Genomic DNA, 23,569 nt, shown 5'->3' with positions numbered 1-23,569 from the left:
CCATTTTTCCTTAATCAGTATATTAGTTGTGGGTTTGTCATACATGGTCTTTATAATATTGAGGTACATTTAGAAAGCTTCTATATCTTTTAGGGTATCTTCCAGGTTTTGTTTTCCATGTAGTGAGTGAAAATAAGTCACAAGTTTAATTTGATTATATTTTGTAAAGGTAAGAATTTTAGGATGTGGAAACAAAGATGATGTTTGTGACGGTGAATTTCATGTGACAATCTGAGTATGCTAAAGGATATCCAAGTAGGTGGCAAAACATTTCTGGATGTTTCTGGGTGTGGATGTTCATGGAAGAGATATTTGATTCCATAGACTGAGTAAAGATCTGCCTCACTAGTTTGGGAGGGAATCATTCAATCTATTGAGAGCTCAAACAGAACAAGTAGACAAAAGAAAGATAAATTCACTCTCTTTCCTTGAACTGGGACGTCTGTATTCTCCTTCCCTCAGACATCAGAGCTTCTGGCTGTGAGATCCCTAGCTTTCAGGGATTTATATCTGAGAACCCCTTCCAAATCTCAGGCCCTCAGATTCATACTGATTCCAACTATTACTCTTCTCTAGTCTGAAAACATTGTGTTATAGGACTTCTTGGCCATATGTGGTCCAATTCCCATGTTTCTCCTTTCATCTGTCAGTCTGTCTGTCTGTCTACCTGTCCTTCCAATTACTCTTCTATTCATCCAGTTGGTTCCTTTTCTCTCAAGAACCAGGATATTACAATACTGTGTATTATATATGAGGAAGAATGAAAACAGAAAACTAGAATTGGATGGGGAAATGAAGAAAGGTAGAAATAGTAAATCCTGATTTTATATTTAAAACCTAATTTGTAACAGAACTGTGAATAGATTCCTTGAGATTTTATTATTTCTTTTTATTTTTTACAGACTGCATTTTGATTCATTGTACACAAAAGGAGTACATCATTTTGTTTCTATGGTTGTGCACGATGTAGATTCATACCATTCGTGTAATCATACATGTACATAGGGTAATGACGTCTGTCTCATTCCACCATTTTTCATACCCCCTTCCCTCTCATTTTCCTCTATGTAATCTATAGTTCCCAAGTGAAATATACATGTGACACTAAACATTTATCTAGTAAGCAAGACACCCCTTTTACATCATAAGAGAAATGCTGGCAATTTAAAATGGAAGCTTTAAAAAGATTAAGCAGTGGTTTGTTAGAGCTGGCTTACATAGGTTCATGAAAAGAATTGTTAAATATTCAAAAATATTGCAAGTCACTTGTTCATTAGATATTGAAACTTAAATAATGTAAACATAATAGTTTTAAAATTTATATTATAAAAAGGTAATAAATATTCAAAATTTATCACTTACTAATTATTTTTTCAATGATCTCTGCTCTTGAGATTGTTCAGGTATATCTTATCAGTATGGTGCAAATGGCATCATTATACTCTCTTTCTAATTCCATATGCAATGACATCAAGTTGGCAGTTTGAAATCACCCAGAGTGACCCACTCTCATTCATGGACTGTAAGTATATGTTGGCTGCAAATACAATAATTCAACTCAAATCAATAAAAGCCTTCATTCAAAAGCAGTTGACTGTACTTATTGTGCAATACAAAGTATTATGCATTTTATAGTATTTTTAAACTGTAATGTTACACAAATCTATATCAGAAAATTTTATAATAAAATTGTGTATACATATAAAGGCTTTTTTTTTCAGAGCCAATTGTTAAACTTTTCCAATGCACCACTTGATATAAGTGATTTATTCCATCACATTCAGTGTTCTGTGACTTTGTCAGATAAACCTTCTGGCCATTTTTCCTCTGTTCAGTGATGGCCAATGGGAAAGATCAACCTGAGAATCCTGCTTTTTTGAGTGGCACTACTAGAGAGCTGTTAGGATAAAGAAACTACTGTGGCTGGTTATTTAAATGCCACACCTTCAAGACTCAATTTGCAGAAACAGTCAAAGATGTACAATTCCCCTCCTTAGCTCTATACCATCACCTCAGAATTCTTGTCAGAAAACTCCTATTCCATTTCAAGAAGAGGATTCACTTTGGAGCATAAAGAAATAAAGATAAACTGGAACAGCATATTTAAGAGACTGTTTTAACCACATTCTTGTAACCAGAGCTTCCTCACCAATTCATGCTCAGTTTAGTTTTGCTTTGGGAGGAAGTGACTTCAGTTCCTCAATCAGCAATAATTATTGTTTTAAAATAGTGATTCCAAACATGATCTCAACTTTAAGATCAGTTGTCAAATTAGAGTGCTTCCATTCACCTTAGAGACAAGACTCCGAATAAAGTTAAAAAAAAAATAAAAAAAAGAGGGAGAAAGGAGATAGGAGATAGAATTCAAAGTATGTAGAAAGCTAATTTAAGAGTGGTGTGTTACTTATAACCACTTATATAATGAATATAGAGTTTTTAAAAATCAAAAGTTTATTTTTATATTAGACTGTATGTTGGACTGGAATTGATTCATATAGTTGTGGAGGCTTAGAAGTCCCACAATCTACCCTCTACAATCCAGAGAACTGTGGTATAATTCAGTTTAAGTCCAAAACCCAGACAATCAGAAGCTCTGGTGTCTGAGGGTTGGAGAAAGTGGATTTCCAAATCAAGAAGAGAAGATAGATTCCTCTTTCTTTTCCTCTGCCTGTTTCTTTTTCTTTTCTTTTTTATTCCAGTTGTTGATGGACTTTTATTTTATTTATTTTTTTGTGATGTTGAGGATCAAACCCAGTGCCTCACACATGCTAGTAAGGGCTCTCCCACTGAGGAACAATCCCAGCCCCTGCCTTTTTCTTTTATTTGGACTCTCAATGCATAGAGAATGTCGCCTGCCCACTTTGGTAATGGAAATTTTCTTTACTCAGTCTATTGATTCAAATGCCAATGTCTTTCAGAAACACCCTTACAGACACACCAAAAATAATGTTTTAATACCTGTCAGGGCATCCGTTAGCCTAGTCCAGTCAAACTACACAAAAAAATTAACCATCACACTGGGAAGGTTGGCAGAGTATTACACTCCAATGTATGCCACTATATTCTAATGTTTATTTTGAGCTAACAATACTTGATAAACAGTAGATACAAAAGGGTTACTGTTTTCCTTGGGCCAATAGAGAAGAGAGAAAACTGCCATGTGACATATGCTTGCTATGAACCACAAGAGAAGGAATATTCTTGTCAAGAATAGGAAGTGGAGGCCATGAACAATTTAGACAAACTGATTGTGTTAAAATAACTCCATCCTTCCTTTAGCCTCCCCATACATTTCAGTAACTTATCTACAACCTCCAATCTTGGTACAACCTATCATATAAGCATTTGGGTTTTAGAACTTCTTTCAGACTTTATTTTCCTGCAGATGCCTCCAAGTACATGTAAAAATGTGTATGCTTTTATCCTGTTCTCCTATTTGTGTGTATATGATATATAAGCAGATTGAATTCTTATATATTAGAAACTGTTAGTTTTTCTTTTACATGGTTAGTACTCACATGAATGATAGAACCCTCAATTTGTTCCTGAAAACTTTCAAAAGTCCAGTGCCATCTCAGACCACTCACAGAATGTAAATGTGGCAGGAGCATGCTGCAAGGACAAGCCCAAATCATTCTAGCACATTCTATTCTCTTGCTCAAACTCTACTCCTGAACTACAAAAGAATCTCTCTCCAAAGCTGATGGTATGGACTTTCAGAGACACACATTTGAGAGTTAACCTAAGAGTAAAAATAGCTAGTTCATTAGACAGTATTTCAGAGAAGAGATGAAGACCATTGAAAATATGGTGTCCCCCTATGAGGAGAAAGTCCCACTCATTCTGAATAGGAAATCATAAAATTTAAGATAAGGAGAAAACCCAGAATTTACTAGAACATTCAGTTTCTCTTAGACGAGTCAATAAGCACCAATAGGAAAAAATAAAGATGAGTCAGTTTATCAACCCAAGAGATATATGTAGTTGATGACTTTTCAAATGTTGCTGTTAATTCCCTGTATATGTGCCCTTAGCTCTAAAAATGAAAAAGGAAAGAAAAAAGATCTAGGGTTAAATAATTCATTATAGCATATTTATGACAAAATAATATTGTCACCAAAAATCTTTAATCACAGTGCCATATCTTTATGTCTAATGTTCGTGTCTGTTATAGAAGGTAGGAGATACTTTGTTCCATGAAAAAAATACTTTTTTTCTCATACTTATAGTCCTAAGTTATTGAGCTAAAGGTTTTATTGGGTTGATTTATCTTGGGCCAACCCCAAACACTTACCAAATCCTTCTTCAGCCAAAGCAACTCAATCTTTCTTTACCAAACCAAACCAACCTAATTGCAGGGAGGTGGAAGAAAGTGATCATTCCCAAAATATAAAATATAGTATGAATAGATTGTTTAAAAAAAAAATACCAAGAACTCAGAAATCTTCAAGTACAAGGGGACAGAAGGAGAAGAAAGTCCATGTTTAAAATGTTAGAACCTTTGGAATTTAATGTATTCTTCACTGATTCTAGGAAACCCAGCATACACAAATGAGATAAGATAGAAGAAGAAATATTAAAGGTAGAGAGGAGACAATAATCTAAAGTTCCACATACCTTTCCAGACTTGTCACTCCCCAAATTAGTTCTTTTCCCAAGCCTGTCACTCAAAAATTTCTGGGAACTCTATAAATCTTGGAGTTATTAGAATTTGCCCACTTAGGAAAATTACACTCTGCACTGTTAATTAGCCTACATAATAAATACATTAAGCAAGGAGATGATATTTTAAGACACCTATAATCTAGGGTACTTTCCAACATTGTCTGCTGCTCAGATAATGGAGATCACTTCAAGTTAAGGATCCTGAGAGGTTCCAGACCATTGTGAACCTTTTTGTAATTAGAAGACTGATGTGGTCCTCATGTTCATTCTGATGCTCACCCCTCACCAAGTTTCCTTTGAAAGAAGAGCCCAAGAACTCCAAAATTGACTCTCACTCTTAAAATGACTCTCATTCTCCCTTCAATGTGTCTCTGCTTTCCCAAATAAATCTCTATGTCTCTACCACATCCTTAAATTCATTTCTGCAAAGTTCATCAAGGACCCCACTTGGCCTGGGTTAAGGACTCCCCTTTCTGGGAATTCCTTGGACCTCCTTCAGGGGCACAGTGATTAAATGAGAAGTTCTGAGTACACATAGATAGTGTAGATATGTAGACAGTTTTAAACAAAGGGCATTTAGGGTGCAGGCTCATATGGTAAGCTTGGACTCCTGCACTTCCCTAGCATCTTTAGTGAATTTCTGAAAGAAAAGTTTGTGATTAAAAAGGAAACTCTCTTCATCCCAAACAACAAGGCAGATGCCTGGACTATAGTGTTTGTGACCTCTACAATACTGCTGTGTCCCCATACCCCCAGCCCCAACTGTGCCAAAACAAAAGTAAAAATAAAAGAAGGAGTCTCACCTGAGTGACTGTGAATTCCTGTGCTGGAATTTTTAGTGTTTTACCAAAAAAGAAAGTTGGTCATTTTGAAAGTACATAAAATGCAATCCTATTTAGAGCAACGGTGAAATCAAACCTTGTGTGCTCACTGCAAAGTTTGCAGCATTTGACAAATTGTAATTCTGTTCTTTGCAAACTTCTAAACACTTCCTGCTAAGTGACAACAAGCTTCAGCAAGTTTCCACAAACCTTCTGCAGCTTCTTCATCTCACTATAAAGAACAGATGCCTTTTAGGGGCTGCTGTGAGCTCTTCTGTTCTCTGTACAATATGTACACGTACGGAAAGAAATTCACATTCGATGAAAATGTGATAGCCACGGCCTCCAGAAAGCTTCAGCAGTGAGTACACAGCACACCAACAGCTGGCCTAGATCAAGGGCTCTCTGTCAATCACAGAAAACGTGACAGACTTGTGACTTTGTGGCAATAGTGACAAAATTTACAGTTTGAGAGAATCACATCAATAACAAAATAATTTGTGTTGTTAAAATATACAAAGATGCTCTGATTTGTTTTCTAACAAGTTTAATGGAAATGAATGTATATTTTCATATTTAATAGTTGAAAAACTGAACAAGTTGATAAATAAGTATAGTTTTAGTCATTTTAGTGTAAATCATTAGACTGAAAAATATGTATCTGGTATTATTTCTCACCATGAACATTAATGCAAACAAATTCAAGTAAAAAATGAACAAGTGCATTCTGGGAAATTCAATAAATTTATTACATACTTGATATCCAAGGATTTTTTTTTCAGTAAACTCTGTCACCAAAATGTAAATCTATTCAGAGTTTATAGGTAGAATTTTATCAGCATGCAAGCTTATTTTACACCTTTTTAAGTGGATTTTTATTGAAATATCTAAAATTTTATCCAATAGCAGTAAGACCAGGTTTTATTCAGACTTTGTATTTTATTAAATACTACAAAAATTGCTCCTAATCTAAAAGAGATAGATTGTATTCTTGTTCTTATTATCTTGCTCTTCAAATTCACCTGTGATAATTGTTTTTAAAAAATAGCAACTACTAGGTCACTCCCCTAGAAAATCAAAGCAGCAGATCTCAATCAAGGATCACTAGAAAATAATTGGAATCATACAAGTTTGTCACACATTATTCTAAAAAAAAGGATGAATAAGTAAACAATTGAGGCAACAATTGTCTAAGAGATTGGCATAATCACTACTACTTTAACTTGAGGATGACTAAGAGAAATATATGTAAGTTGAAACGGTAATAACACCAAAGTGACTTTATAGTGACTGAAAGACTTCCATATCCATTCCTTCAAATAAAAAATCAAGTAAAAGGAGTGGGAAGTTCGGAACACAAGTGAAAAACAGGGAAAACAAATCAGTCTTTGTTTGAGTCAGTTTTTGTGTCACTGTAATCAGTATACCCAACAAGAACAACCTTGAGAAGAAAAAGTTTATTTGGAGACGTTTCAGAGGTCTCAGTCCAGACAAGGCTAACTCCATTTCTCTCACATCATAGGGGAAAGGCCCAGTGGAGGAGAGTTGCTAAGCTCAAGTGGGGGTCAGGAATCACAGCAGAGAGAGGGCACAACCCTTCCAGAGCATTCCCCAGTGACCCACCTCCATCAACCACACCCTATCTGCCTACAGTTGACACCCAGTCATTCCAAATAGAATGAACTGATTAGGTTGCAATTCTCATAATCTAATCATTTAAGCTCTGAATATTCCTGATTAACAGGAGCTTTTGGGGGACAACTTATATCCAAATGGTAATAGTCTTCATTAAGAAAACTTTGGTACAAGATGTGGTATGCACATATAATTTAATTAGGTCACTAAAGCTGTATAATTTGGAATGGGAGGGACTATAGTAAAAATGGTCTTCTCAGAAAACACATTACATGTATTAAATAAAAAATTGTGCTCTTTTTTGTAGGATTTTTGCCTATACTGGGTTTTCATAATTGACATCTAGTTTACAATTGGGTTTGTAATTGGCAATCACAGTTATTATTTGAGTTTCAAAACTTTGATATTTTTCACTTAACGCTCCCATTGTTATTTTTGTTAGTTTTAATAAATGGATTAATTCAGTTAGCAAACATACTAAGTGTGAGAGGCGGAATATGACTTATGCACTTTGTGATCTTTAGCAAGTTTTTATACATTTCAGAAGCTGTTTTCATCTACAACATGAGGTTGACAGGGTTGCTTGACTCAAAGTGCTGTTATGAGGATTAAATAAGTTAAATTTTTAAAGGACTGACAGTAGGGTCTGGCACATGGTAAATGTTCAAAAGTTTTAATCAGTAGTATAAATGAGATGCTGTACCTTCTCATAAAACACTGTCCCTACACAGGCCATGTAATTTATCATTCAAACCAGGATGCATCTAAAAATGAAAAAAGGCATAATTAATAATTTCACAGGAATAAAAGTGAACACCTGGATGGTCCTCAGAAAAATGAGTATACAATTTCTTTTGGGGTAGGGAAGGGTACCGAGGATTGAACTCAGGGTGACTTGACCACTGACCCACATCCCCAACCCTATTTTGTATTTTATTTAGAGATTGTCTCACTGAGTTGCTTAGCACCTTGCTTTTGCTGAGGCTGGCTTTGAACTCGCAATTCTCTTGCCTACGCCTCCCAAGCCACAGGGATTACAGGTGTGTGCCACCGTGCCTGGCTTATAATTACTTTTTTGATACTTTTTTTTAAAACTAATTATTTGCCACAGTACCATTTATGGTACATTAATATTGTTTCTTTTTTAAAATTATTTATTATTTATTTTTTTACAGACTGCATTATGATTCATTGTACCCAAATGGGGTACATCATTTCATTTCTATGGTTGTACATGATGTAGATTCATACCATTCGTGTAATCATACATATACATGGGTAATGATGTCTGTCTCATTCCACCATTTTTCATACCTCCCCTCCCTCTCATTTCCTTCTACATAATCTAAAGTTCCGCCATTCTTCTCTCACTCCCCACCTGCCCCCCACCTCCATTATATATCATTCTCCACTTATCAGGGAAAACATTCAGCCTTTGGTTTTTTGGGCTTAGTTTATTTCACTTAGCATGATATTGTCCAATTCCATCCATTTATTTGCAAATGCCATAATATTATTCTTCTTTATGGTTGAGTAATATTCCATTGTGTATATATACCACGGTTTCATCTGTGAAAGGTCATCTAGGTTGGTTCCACAACCTAGCTATTGTGAACTGAGCTGCTATAAACATGTGTTTATACAGATGTGTTTACACAGATGTGGCTGTGTTACTGTAGTATGCTGATTTTAAGTCCTCTGGGTATAAACCGAGGAGTGGGATAACTGGGTGAAAAGGTGGGTTCATTCCAAGTTTTCTGAGAATTCTCCACACTGTTTTCCAGAATGGCTGCACCAATTTGCAACTCCACCAGCAATGTAAAAGTGTGCCTTTTTCCCCACATCCACGCCAACATCTTTTATTGTTTGTGTTCTTGTTAATAGCCATTCTAATTGGAGTAAGATGAAATCTTAGAGTTGTTTTAATTTGCATTTCTCTAATTACTAGAGATGTTTTCATATATTTATTAATCACCTGTATGTCTTCTTCTGTAAAGTGTCTGTCCAGTTCCTTGGCCCATTTATTGATTGGGTTCTTTGTATTTTTGGTGTAAAGTTTTGTAAGTTCTTTATAAATTTTGGAAATAAGTGCTCTATCTGGAGTGCTTGTGAAAAGATTTTCTCCCACTCTGTAGGCTCTCTCTTCACATTCTTGATTGTATCCTTTGCTGAGAAAAAGCTTTTAAGGTGCTCAACAATATCATAAAATATGCATTAAGTGATGTACCTTTATAAATGTATTTGGTTATGTATGTTATATATCTTATGTAGAAGTATCTAGTATACAATAGCCAAATTTTAGTTTGCTATCTTATGTTTCCCATCATAGTAATCAAAAGTTAATGTTGGCAAATTTGTGAGAAGTTTTACACAAATATGGGAAATATATTGTATGAGATAAAGTTCTCCAGAGAAACAGAACCAATAAAATAACTATAGACTAGTCCACCATTATCTGAAGTTTCACTTTATTTGGTTTCAGTTAAAGTCAACCATGGTACAAAAATATTCAATATGTAATTTCATAAATGAACAATTCATAAATTTTTGAATGATGCACTATTCTGAGAAGCATGATGAAATCTTGCAACATTCCACAATTTCCAGCTTGTCACATCTCTTAGTCTAGCATATCTGGTCAGTTAGCAGTCATCTTGGCTGGTAAACAGGCATACTGTAGTGGTATCACAGTGGTTATGTTCAAGTAACTTTTATTTTCCTTGATAATGTCCCCAAAGTGCAGCAGTAATGATGCTGGTCATTTAAATATGCCAAAGGGAAGTCATAAATTATTCCTTTGAGTGAAAAGGTGAAAGCTCTCAACTGCTGTAGCCATGTAGAATGCTAGTACTGAAGGACAGAGAAGACAAATGTCTCAAGAGAAGAGCATCTTTCTCCATCTTTTTGTTGTGACCAAGCCCTTAATGGGTTGTGTGATGTTCCCTGCTTTGGTGAGAGTGTTCTCTTTATTCAGTCTGTCTGTGTTTCTTCCTTTTTCATATTTGAGAAGTGTTCTTATTACATATATTTTACTCTTTTAGCTTGATTCAAATATTTTGGAAAAATATCCCATAAGGATGCTCCAGAAATATCCTTGAAGACACACCCCAAAATGTTTTATCAGCTCTCTGGGCATCTTCATCCCAGTCAAGTTGACACATAAAATTTACCAATACAGACATTCTTAGAAGTTGATTCCCATTGATAAAATAGATATTCATGCTTCTAAGATAATGAATCACAAATAGCAGATATTAGAAGTCTATAAAACAACAGCACTATCAAAGAAATTCAACCCCAGTTGGAATGGCAAATACCAAGGATACAAACAATGATAAATGTTGGTGAGGATGTGGGGAGAAAAGCATACTCATAGATGGCTGGTGGAACTGCAAATTGGTGCAACCACTATGGAAAGCAGTATGGAGTTTCCTCAGGAAACTTGGAATGGAACCACCATTTGACCCAGCTATCCCACTCCTCAGTTCATACCCAAAGGACTTAAAATCAGTCCTTTGATTGATGCAGCCACATCAATGTTCATAGCAGCTCAATTCACAATCACTAAACTATGGAACCAACCTAGGTGTCCTTCAACAGATGAATGGATTAAAAAAAAATGTTATATATATATATATATTATATATATATATATTATATATATATAATATATATATATATATAACATATATATATATATACACACACACACACACACACACACACACACACACATATAATGGAATATGACTCAGCCTTAAAGAAGAATGAAATTATGGCATTTGCTGGTAAATGGATGGAGCTGGAGAAAATCATGCTAAATGAAATAAGTCAATCCCCAAAAACCAAAGTCAAATATTTTCTCTGATATGTGGATGCTAAATCACAATGAGGGGGGGCTAGGGAAGAATAAAGTTACTTTAGATTAGGTAAAGGAGAGTGAAGGGAGGGGAGGGGGTAAGGGGGTAGGAAGGACAGAATGAATCAGACATTATTACCCCATTTTCACGTGTAACTATATGACTGGAGGAATTCTACATCATGTATAACCAGAAGAATGAGAAATTATACTCCATTATATATGATGTATCAAAGTGCATTCTACTGTCATGTGCAACTAATTAAAACAGATACAATATTTTAAAAATTTAATAGGCAAAAAGTTAAACATACCTTTCCAAAGCAGTAGTGTCAGGCTAAAAGACTAAAAAATATGTAAGAAGAGCACTTCTTAAGCAAATTTTGGGGATATATCCAAAAGAGAGTAAAAATTGGACTCATCCAATAATCTGCCCTACCCCCACCTGTGTAATGCTAGGTAGAAGAGATGGATCAACTAATTGGTTGCTTTCTGAGCAATAAAATACATACTACAAATGTACATGCACATACATATACAACATGAAAATAAATAAAATTAAGTAAAATAAACAATAAAGGTCAATTCTGAATAGAAATTCTAGTTGATGACATTTCCCCATGAGTTCATCCTCTTAAGATTGAAGCACTGAGTTTCTGCAGTTCAGCATACCTCAATATTTTTGAAGAGTTCACCTAATTCAGGAGCAACCTGTCACTGCCTTGTCTTGTTAGAGTGCCTGATGACCTACATAATTAGCAAAGAACTATGGAAGTAAATTGAGCTTATAGAAATGGAAATTTGAAAATGGAATTTTAAAAAATAGCAGCCAAATAATTATTTTCAAGCACTCTTTGATTCTCCAATGTGAAATAAGACCAGACATTGGAAAACACAGACATAATCATGACAGGCGAGTTGTGTGAGATACTCGTAGAAGGTAAGCTTGCTGTCTGGGAGTGGGGTGTCACCTCGGGATGAAGGCTCTGTGACTTCTCCAGCGGCATTCACAGGAACTCTGGATGTGTCAGCCAGGCCTATGTACTGTTTGCCCTCAGCCTCAAGTCTCACTTTTGAAATGTGTGAAAATCACCAAATTAGACAGTGTCATGTGAGACCATGAACATTTTTCTTTCTTGTTTTTAATTATTAGAAATTGTAATTGACCTGTATAAGTAATGTCTGCTGTATTGCTTAAATCGTTGAGCTTTGATGAGAACTCTGTTTGTTCTTAATGAAGAAAGGGGTGTTTGCTTCAGTAACTCGAGTGTGACAGAAATGTCAACTATGAAAAACATAACATTTTTATCCCTGAAACAAAGAATAATTTCTCTACTGTGTATTTTTTTTTCACTGCCGCACCATATGATCTCCAACCATATGATATACAAATCTGGTTCAGTTCACTCAGAAAATCTAGGGTATTAGAAATATTCTTGTTTTTTTTCTTAATTACCTTGCTCATTTTCAAATTAAGTATCTATTTTTTAAACTATCAGTTTACATTAAATTCTGAGTTCCTTCATGGCAGTAAGCCAGGAATAAAATACAATATTATTAGTTAAAAAGGACTATAAATGAGGCTAGGGGAGCCTACTTTATTTTTTTTCCATTCTCTCTAATCTTTCTGTAGGAGGGGTTGTTTTTAATGTCTTTTCAGCCATTGCCACATCTTTCTTCCTCCCTATAAACTGGAGATAAGACAGCTGCAAATCTTGAAATTCTGCATTTTCTACATCAGCAAAACTTAGAGTCTGCTATGAAAGTGGTGTGATTCTGTTTAATCACAGTGTTATATAACTCTGCAGATTCTCTAAGGTGTAATGATATTTAGAGGTGACAGTAAAAGCATTACAATTCTACCAAGTGTTATACAGAGAAACCATGCACAGAGAAGGTTGAACTTTCTCAAATAGCTAGTGGGAACACAATGAACTATTTTTTTTTTTTTCTTTACAACATTTTAATCATACAAAAATAGCTAGTTGAGATTTTGGTCACAAACTTGAGATGCTGTTATAATATACCTACTAAACTGACAAATAAATTCTGCATACTATTTATGGATTTTCAGTACTTTCATAGAAATATATCAAGTAGCAATTAAAAAATTCTGATGTGCTAGCTTATTTGAATGAAAAATATATTGATGCATTTGGAGACCTTGCTTCATTCCTTGAATTACCTTTATTTTGAAATGTTCATAAATTGTTTTTCATCATGACCTTATTATTTGTAGCAATATTTTAGGTGGTGTTTATAAAATTATTTCTTACAATATTCTTGTGCAATAGATGAGGCTCAGAAATCTACAGTTTCACAGGTAATAAAAATTATGTCAGAGTGAAAAATTTAAAATGAAGATAACATTCTATAACATTCTGACTTTATAAAGATTTCCCTAGAAATCATGTGATAGCCAAAGATACCAGTATGACATACACAAGAAGATACTAGGACTTTAAAATGCAGTAATTAAGGCTGTGGTGTCTATGCAAGGGTAGACTCTCGGATCACAGGAACAGATTGAACAGATTCTCAGTGGTAAGCACACAATTTATAACAATGATGGGATCCAGAGCTGTAGGGAAAGAACAGTATTTTTAATAAAGAGCATTGGATCCAGCTGAATATGTATACAAGAAGAAAGTGGTTCTTTATCCCCACTTTAATTCGTGAAGGAAAATCACTTCCAAATATTGGATCTAACTGTGAATGGCAATAAATAATAAGGAATCCAGAAATCTGCATAGAATATTTTCTTCATTTTGAAGAGCCTAAGACCTCTTCAAAAAATATTCAGAAGTCCTCAGTTGTAAGGAAGAAGCTACAAAGTTTGGACTGATTCAACAAAGGGCTTTTTAAAATCAAAATACACCATTTAGAGAATGAAAAAGCAAGCTACAAAGCAGGTGAAAACATTTGCAATATGTACAAGTGACCAAGAACTTGAATACACTTATTTGTAATCTCCTAAAAGTTAATATAAAAATACAAAACACTCAATCTAAATTTCATCAGTGTATACTTCACAAAAAGAATACCCAAATAGGAAAGGGTGCTCATTCTCATCAGTCATCAGTGAAATGCTTAAAACTGCAATGAGATGTTATTACATACCACCAGAAGCTAACTTTAAAAGGACTAACAATAGACACTGTTAGGAAGGATATGAAGCAACTGGAATGCATATATATTTCTCCTGAAAGTATAAACATCAATTTGGAGAACCATCAGCACATTTGCTATGAAAACTAAAGATAGGCATACTCTGCAGCACACCAATTCCACTTCTAGGTATATTATAAATGAATTTATACCTTGGTGCACTAAAAGACATGTTTAAGAATATTCAGAGCAGCATTATTGATAATAAGCAAAGATGGAAACAACACAATTATTCATCAACTCTAAAATGGATAAATAAATGAGAATGTTCATGTATGGAAATTTGTAGGCCAATAAAATAGAACAAAGAATACTAAACACTAGAGCAAGGATGAATTTCAGAATATTGTTCAAAGTTTGCCAGATACACTCTGTTACTATCTGTATAAAGTTCAAAACAGGGAAATCTATGATGTTTGAAATCCTCTGAGAGAAGGACTACCAATAAGAAAGGACTTAGGGGATCCTGGTAATGTTCAATGACCTGTGTGATTAATCCAGGGATTCACCTGGTGAAAAGGCAACCATTTGTATACTTTTCACTTATTCCTTTGCTTTTGGTTTCCTGTGTGCTCTTTGGTGGTGCTGGGGATCCATCACGCCTAGCTCATACTCTCCCACTGAACCCAGTTTGTATACTTTTCATTTCTGTGCTTTGCTATAAAATGCACTTCAATTAAAAAAACTTTATTAAATTAAATATGTATATGAAATATGTTATCTTAAAGCTGCAATATAAGATAAATTATGCTTGGCACAATTCAACTTTCTTTCAAGGAAAATAGAAAATTATAAAGTAGCAAAAAAGCATGCTGTGAGAATGAAATATCACTAGAATTACTAGTATTTTGGATCTTTTCACAGAAAACTGATTCCTGCTGTCTCCAGAGGAATGTAACATGAGCCTGTTTCTTATCCCTGGTTGACCCCAGGAAGCATGTTGGCATCACTGGAGCAGGAAGATAATACCTCAATACTTGCTCAGAAGGAAATCGTCCCATGAATGTATAAATCTCTTTCAGCTTTACAGTATCATTGAAAATCTCTTTTCGTTTTAAACTTTGTCCTGCTTCCATCACAATCAGAGTAAGTACTGGGCAATATTATCAAGAGAGGAACAAATTTTGGTATTTGTTCTGTTTAGGACTTCTTTCAATCATGTCCTTGAATCACAATATACTTTCCCAGGTTTCCTGTGTAAGCCACCAATTGAAATCATTTTGAGATGGGGATGCACAATATCTTAGAAATTAAATGAGATTTTTAGAAATATTACCCTACAGTAATGAATAAAAGAGAAAATCACTAGGTAACGACAAAATGAACGAGAAGATGAAAAATTATAAATTTATATAATGATTACCCAATTACAAAGAGTTCTAAGACAAGAATAACAAAAGCGTGCCACTCGTTATTAGCTTCTCTTAATATGTCCACACTCCACCCCACACATATGATAGATAGCAGGACTCTTATTCTCTGCTGAGTCTAAATATGATATTCCAGTTCTTAATGCTATGATCCATATAGCTTTTAGCAATTATTGACACAAGAATTCAAGCTTAATATCCCATAATATATTAGAGAATTTAAGATTCACTCTGCAGAGTAGCCATTCTGAAAAATATAAATTTTTGTAAGAAAGAATTGACTAACATATCACCTTTTGATTAATCCAAGGGAGAGATTAATGCAGACCAAATAGCTAGTATCTCTTCCATTTGAGAGTCTCCCTCTTAAAACACATTCAAATATTTATTCTAGTTCACATAGTTCACTTTGCTGCTACTTTACAGTTTTGTTTGCTTCACGTTTCAATATCTATAAACCAATATAGCTAATTTTAATAAAGTAGGGCAATGCATCTTTGAAAAATCAGTTTCTAATCTGCCTAATGCCAAATGTTTGTTTGTTTCACTGTTATTTTGCTCTATTACCACTTTAAACTAGGCGTTCCAAATTAAAAAAAAAAAAAAAAAAAAAAAAAAAAAAAAAAAAAGACTCAAGAGGTCTTATCTAGAATGGTAAAGACTGTGTATATGCCCCAGAAGAAAAGTTATTCTTTCACTGTGGCAATATGCTACATTCACAGAATCTGACAAAGTCAGAATTCAATCTATATTTCTGAGTGAAGAAACAGTGAAAGATAAATCTTAAATACATGAGGTTAGGATACTACCAGATATACCCATTTAGCTAGGTTCTGCCTCACGAAATATCTAACATAAAAAATATCTGAGAGTCCTTAGGTTCATTCAAACTTAATGACATGGAGAAACATTTAAGACCTATTGGTGCTTAGTTTAAGAGTTTTTCCTTAGAAAAAGAAACAGAAAAAAGTGCTCTAATCTCTCCACTGAATGATAAGTGGAAGTCTACAAAACTTTGAATATTTTATGACACTAGTCTTATAAATAACAAAAGCAGCTCAGTATAATGGGCTGATAAATGTTTTCTACTAACACTTTTTGTATCAAACTGATACTTTTGGTTAAAATAGAATGTGGTGCCTTATTTAAGAGAATGGGACCCAAAATCTGTTTATATTTTGTTGACATTCTCAGAAGAATTCTATTATTATAGCCCAAATGGTTCAGGTTAAATACTATAACTTACTGCAAGAAAAATTCAGAACATGTTAGAACTATGAAGAAATTTTCTTCTTTAAAAGAGCATGAGCACCTAGCACTGTTAATGGATTACTACTCAAAAAGGATGACTTCAATGGAATTTAAGAACGATAGTCGTTCTCCCAAACTCATAACCCTCTAAGGTACACCTTTCTCATTTCTATCTATCTTGGTATACAGCAGTTTCCCCTGGCATGACCCACAACACTGGGCTTGCTTTACATTCAAAAGTGAAAAACTTCTACTCAACATTCTGGAACAACTGTTGAATGCATACCTTTTCTACAGGGATTATAAAAAAAGTACACTTTTCCTTAAACAAGTCACAATACATTAGAGGTGGTTTGACAGAGTGCTAAATGAGGAGGCCAGGGAAGCCATAAGAGGCAAAAGGTGTACTATTTCTTTACCTGGGGAAAGTTTAAGATGAACAGGGGAACTTCAAATAGGCTCTGACCAAGTATATTTCACTGTTCATATTTCACAAAATTCCCATGATAGTTAGTTATGCAACATAAAATGACCACAGCATCTCTAAGGTTTACAAAAAACAAATATTTACTTCTTATTTACTTCTTATATTCCCTTAGGGTCAGCTCTATATCTGTTCCACATTCAATAGCATTTTCTCTGGGAGTCAGGCTGGACTGTTGGAGCAGCTTTTCATGCAATCTCCATATACAGCAAAGGGGAAAGAGAACCCTGTGAACCCTGCACAGCTCTAAACACCAGGGTTAGAAAGTGACTTAGAAGGATAAGCCCACTTGCATTTCATTAGCTAACATGAGTTACATGGCAATGACTAAGTTGAACAGTGCAGGAAGGTGAAAACCTCCCCTAGAGAGGGAGGTCTGCACAGAAGTTGTGAATATCATATGAAGTGGAACATTCTTCCACATTAAGTCAAAATAACTTCCACTCTCAATTTGTAATAGGTAGGAAGAGATCAAAAACCACTTAATCAATCCTATTTCATTGATAATGGAAGAAAACAAAAGAGTGATATTCACTGGGAGCTTCCCAGTCTAAGTGCTTTACACACTTATTTCATATAGTTATCACTATATAGGGTGGAACGGCATTAGCATACTGATTTTACAGAGAACAAAAAGTTTTGATAAAGGTCACATACAGGTGAATTGAATTCTTCCCAAAAGCATATGGAAATACGCTTTTTTTTCTCCTCATGGTGAAAAATATTAAGAACTCAAATGTATATGACAGGAACCACATAGACATAGCCCCCTGTATAGTTGACAGAATTAGAGGCATATCTAAATCATTTTACATTAAATTAAAAAATAAAAACCATCTTAAAATTTATGTACAATCAAAAAAAAAAAAAAAAGTCAAATAGTCAAATTGTCAAATCCTTCCTGGGCAAAAATAACAAAGCAGGTAGTCTACACAGCCACAGCTGCAATACGCAAAACAACCTAGTATTGGCATAAATGTGAACACAGACCAATGGAACAGAAGAGAGAGCTTAGAGGTAAAACCATACACCTACAGACAACTGGTTTTTAACAAAAATGCTAAGAACACACATTGGAGAAAGGACAGTCTTTTTAATAAACAGTGCTGAGAAAACTGGATATCCATATGTAGAAGAATTAAGCAAACCTACATCTTAATAGTTAACAAAAAATCAATTCAAAAGGAATTAAAGATGTAAATGTAAGACTTAAAACTATGAAACCATCAGAAAACAGAAAAATTGCTTCGGGACATTGAAATAGTTAAGGACTTGTTTTTTTCTTACAAAGAGCCCCTAAAAGCACAGGAAACAAAACAAAACAACAACAACAAAAATAGACAAAGGGGAGGACATCAAATTAAAATGATTCTGTACAGCAAAAAAAAAAAAAAAAAATCATCAGAGTAAAGAGACAACCTGAAGAATGGAAGAAAATATTTGCATATTATACACTTGACAAGATATATACCCAGAATACATAAGGAACTTAAATAACTGAATAGCAAAATAAAAAAACCAAATAAAAAATGGGCAATAGAGTTAAATAGATATCTTGAAAGAAGACATACAAATCACTAACAGTTATATGGAAAAGTGCTGAACAACACTAATTATCTGGGAAATACAAGTCACAACCACAATAAGATGTTGTGTCACCCCAGAAATAATGACTATCATCAAAAGGAGTAAAGATAAAAAGAAGGTGCTGATAAGGATATGGAGAAAAGGTTTTCATTGGTGGGATTGTAAATTTATATAGTCATTATGAAAAACAATAAACAGGTTTCTCAAAAAATTAAAAATAGAATTACCACATGGTCCAGCATCCCACTGCTGTGTATGTATCCAATGTAAATGAAATCAGTATGACAAAGAGACATTTGAACTCTTATGTTTGTCGGAGTACTATTCACACTAACCCCAAATAGAAATAACCCAAGCATCCATTAACTGATGAATGGATTTTAAAAATGTGATACATACACACAGTGGATTTCTATTCACCCATAAAAATGGGTGAATTCCTGTAGTTTGTGATAATGTGGACAGAACTGGAAATCATTATGTTAAATGAAATAAGCCAGGCACAGAAAGACAAGAACCCCATAATCTCACTCATATGTGGAGTTCATAAACTTTGAGTCCATGTAAGTTGAGAATAGAATGGTGGATACCAGAGAATTTTGAGAGTAGGAGAGTGAGAGAGATGGGGAAAGATTGATTAATGAGGACTAAGTTATAGTTGAATAAAAGTTAGTGGTTCTGGTGTGCTATTGCAAATAGGGTGACTATATACAAGGACATACTTGTTTTAGTCAGTTTTATATCACTGTGACCAGGAGAAAAAGGTTATGTGGCCTCAGTTTCAGAGTTTTAGTCCACAGCCAACTGACTTCATAGCTCTGGACCCTCAGGCAGATATTATGGTGGAAGGAGGTGGCAGAGGGAAGCAGTTCAGGATATGTCAACTAGGAAGCAGAGAGAGAGCGTGACTCCCCAGGGACAAAATATGTGTCCCAAAATCATCCACCAGTGACTTACTTCCTCCATTCATACTATACTTTCTTAGAATTACCACCCAATTAATCCATATCAGTGGATGAATACACTGATTAGGTTAGTATCTTAATCATTTCACCTTGGAACATTGTTGTATTGTCTCACACATGAGCTTTGGGGGGCAACATTTTATCTAACCAATAACGCTACTGTATATTTCAAGAAACAAGAAGAAAAGATATGGAAAAAGTGATAAGTGTTTGAGGAGATGAATGTTTAATATCACATAACATCTCATGTGATGTTATGAGATGTATCACATAATTAACATGTATAATTTTAATATTATTATTTATTAAAAATTATATAGATGACAAAATAAAATATAACCATAATATTGAAGTAAAAATATTTACACTCAATGAAACAAGTTAGGCATTATGAAATTCATATACAGAGAATAATGTAAGGAAAACTTGAAAAAAATTAATTCAAGTTGCTAACCTTGAAGTTCTGTCATTAGAAAGCAAAGGGAGTGAAAGCTTGAATATCTATGAAAATCAAGTTGATTTATTAATATTTTCACTAGTTCAACAAAAAGTAAAAGAATGTATGCATGTCTCCCATTTTGTTATTTCTCAGAATTATACCTGTTTATAATTATGCGTGGACAAATTTCACCAAATAATTTAGTAATTAATATAATTAGCTATAAAAGTTTCTACTTTTATAGCTGAGTAAATATATATTTTTTTTTTAAACTACAGGGTTGTAGATGCAGTTCAGTGGTAGAGTGCTTGCCTGCCATACACAAGGACCGGAGTTCAATCACCAGCACTACAAAATAAATAAATAAAAGAAAATTAACAATAATTCATAATTCTTTCTCAGTAATGCTAATAACAAGCTGATAAGTATTTTTATTTTTATGATAGGTAGTTTTTTTGTGTGCATAATTCATTGTATTCTCCCAGACCTCATATATCCACATAAAATCACTACATTTCAAGGGTCCTATTCATGATTTACATTTTGGAATTATCCATACAAAACACATTTTACTGTAGACTAAGGAGTCTGTCTCTTCCATATTCTAGTATAAAAGATAATTTCCTCTTGTTCCCTTACCCATTTTGATTCAATATATTCAATAAAAAGGACAGCCAGGAACCAGCAGCTTTAATCAGGCCCTCAGGGGAATTTGACAACTCTATTGGGTCATGGGAATTTGGGCATTGCCCCTCCATTGTAATACTACAAATAGAGAGTTCCAAAGGTGTTCTATATCAATTTTATTGCCCCAGTTTAGAATTTGTTTTCACTCTAAACTGGAGTGAGTCACTGAGGCTTCTAAATTAGGCATTTTCAGGTTACTATGACCCCTGAAGCTGTGAGAATGAGCATAGTCAAGTTGAATTTTCAGATTCAAAAATGGGTGGGGAAAAAAAAAAAAAAAAAAAAACTTCTATCTCCTGATTATGAAGAACCTCAGCTGACAAAAAAGCAGTAAAAGCTTTCATGGAAACTCAGGACATGTCAAGCAAGCTGAGATTGGTATTAAAAAGCTGGGGTTGTTTTTCAATTTTCAATATGAAAATTTGACATATTAAAAACTACTATCATTATCCTGCATATTTTCAAAACAGATAAACAATATTTTGGCCTTGTCCATTAACATTTGAGTAAAGGAACAAAGAACACTCAGTTACCTTATCTCTCTGTAGTGGTCTCAGGCCCCAAATTTGAACCAGGCCTATCCTCCTCTGACTGTCCCATGAGTCTGTCCAGCCCATGTCCTTTCTTCCTCTTCCCTCCCTTGGCATGTTCAACGCTTAATTTTTCCTTTTAAGACTTAGCTCCAATGCTCCCTCTTCCATTATATTTTTTACATTCTTCCAGCCAGAAATAACCAATTCTTCCAAGTTCCTCTGGTACTGTCTACTCATCTGATTAAACAGTCTTTACTGTAAACTATAATTATTTTAATTCAAAGATGCAGATTTTTGATGATACACAGAGACAAAGACTTATTATCTTTGTGTTACCTACAGTGTCTAATACAGACAAGAATGCCAATGTTTATAGAAAAATAAATCAGTGGAGAAAGAAAGCATACTGAAACATTTTATATTGTTATAACTGGATATAAGTTGGGGCCTGGGGGCTGGGGAAGTGTTCTTAAGAGTACATCTTATTAAAAATAAACCTTCAGTTAGTTTAAATTAAATCTCAAGCTTAATTCTATTGTCATTGGGGCCAAATAATTTTTTTTCTGTAGAGGTCTATCCTTTGCATTGTAAGACATTTAGCAAAAATATTTGACGTCTACATACTAAATGCCAGTCACATCCATTTCTTTTATCTGTGACAACCGAAAATGTCTCCAGACATGGCCAAATGAGCCCTGGGAGGATAAAATCACTCTTGGTTGAGAAATACTATTTGAAAATGAAACTTTTTTCTTGAGCTGTACAACAAAAACCATGCTTTTACCTGCTAGTCAAAGAGAATAGTGAAAAAAGCCAAAATATAATAGAATAACCCTGATATGAAGAACAACATCTGTAACAGAAAAAAAAAAAAAAAAGAAAGAAAGAAAGAAAGACTTAAAGTGCAGTTTCCTTTGGGAAGGAGGACAGAAAACTTGAGTAGCAATTGTACTGATTTTCAGTTGGGAAAAAAGTTGGGGATCAAAAATCACAACTAGTCCTTGAACAGGATTTTGAAAAAGTTCCTTTAGTTCTCAGAATTTAGGAAGAAATGCCTGATCACTCAGATTAAACAGGAATCTGTCAAGATCAAATTGTGATATACTGACCTCATTTTCTTTTAAGAACATGTAAATAAGTTGTAAAATTCATCTGGCATGAAAGACTTTGGAGCAGAAATTGAATTGTCATCTGCTTGGAGACTTTTCAAGAAAAAGTACATAGTAGGTAAACCAAGAGACCTTCCATATCTAAGACTGGGTGGACTGAAGGCACCATATCATACTCAGATCACACTTTTTCTCACTACTAAATCCACTGAGACAAGTTCTTGGTAGAGTAGCCTTAGGATCTTCAAGGAATGGAACACATATTTCGGTGAGCATCTTTGAGAACAAAGATGTAGGTCCACACTTGATTGGAACTTCAAAAGGACAGAGGTGGTACATACTGAGCTTGTTTTTCACCAGGCACATAATAGTTGCTCATAATTATTATTAAGTGAATGAATGCCACAGATTCTTTTTAGTTCTTTCTAGCTGCTATTATAATATGTCATAAACCGGTTAGTTCATAAAAAACAGAAAATCATTTCTCAAATTTCTGGAGGCTTGAAAGTAGAAAATCAAGGCACCAGTAGATTTATGCTTGCTGGGGTCTATTTCCTCATTTACCCATGGTGCCCTCTCATTGTGTTCTCATATGGTGGGAAGGGCCTCTTTCACATAAACACTAAGACCATTCATGACAGCTCTGTCCTGATGACCTGATTGTCTCCCTAAATCTCCACCTCTTCATACTGAATCTTAAGGGTTAGGATTTTAATATATGAATGTTGAAGGAACACAAATGTTCATCCAGTGGCATTGATCCTACTGAATTCTACTTGCTAACGATGGCAGAATTGGGGCCTTCATTCTGAGGCTACAGAAGTCTAAGCTGCACTTTCTCTTTGGTTGTAGGTAATCTACTAGACAGAATGAAAAGGAACTTCCTTGACTACTGCTTCTTTTGAGGTTACATGTGTAAGCAAAAATGTCATCCTCCAAAGGCACTAACCTGAAGTTCTCCCTGCAGCTGAGTAAAAACTAAATACTTTCCATGTA

This window comes from Sciurus vulgaris (assembly GCF_902686455.1).
Source record: "Sciurus vulgaris genome assembly, chromosome: 6".
Classification (NCBI taxonomy): Eukaryota; Metazoa; Chordata; class Mammalia; order Rodentia; family Sciuridae; genus Sciurus; species Sciurus vulgaris.
Note: the sequence above shows the minus strand (reverse complement) of the source record.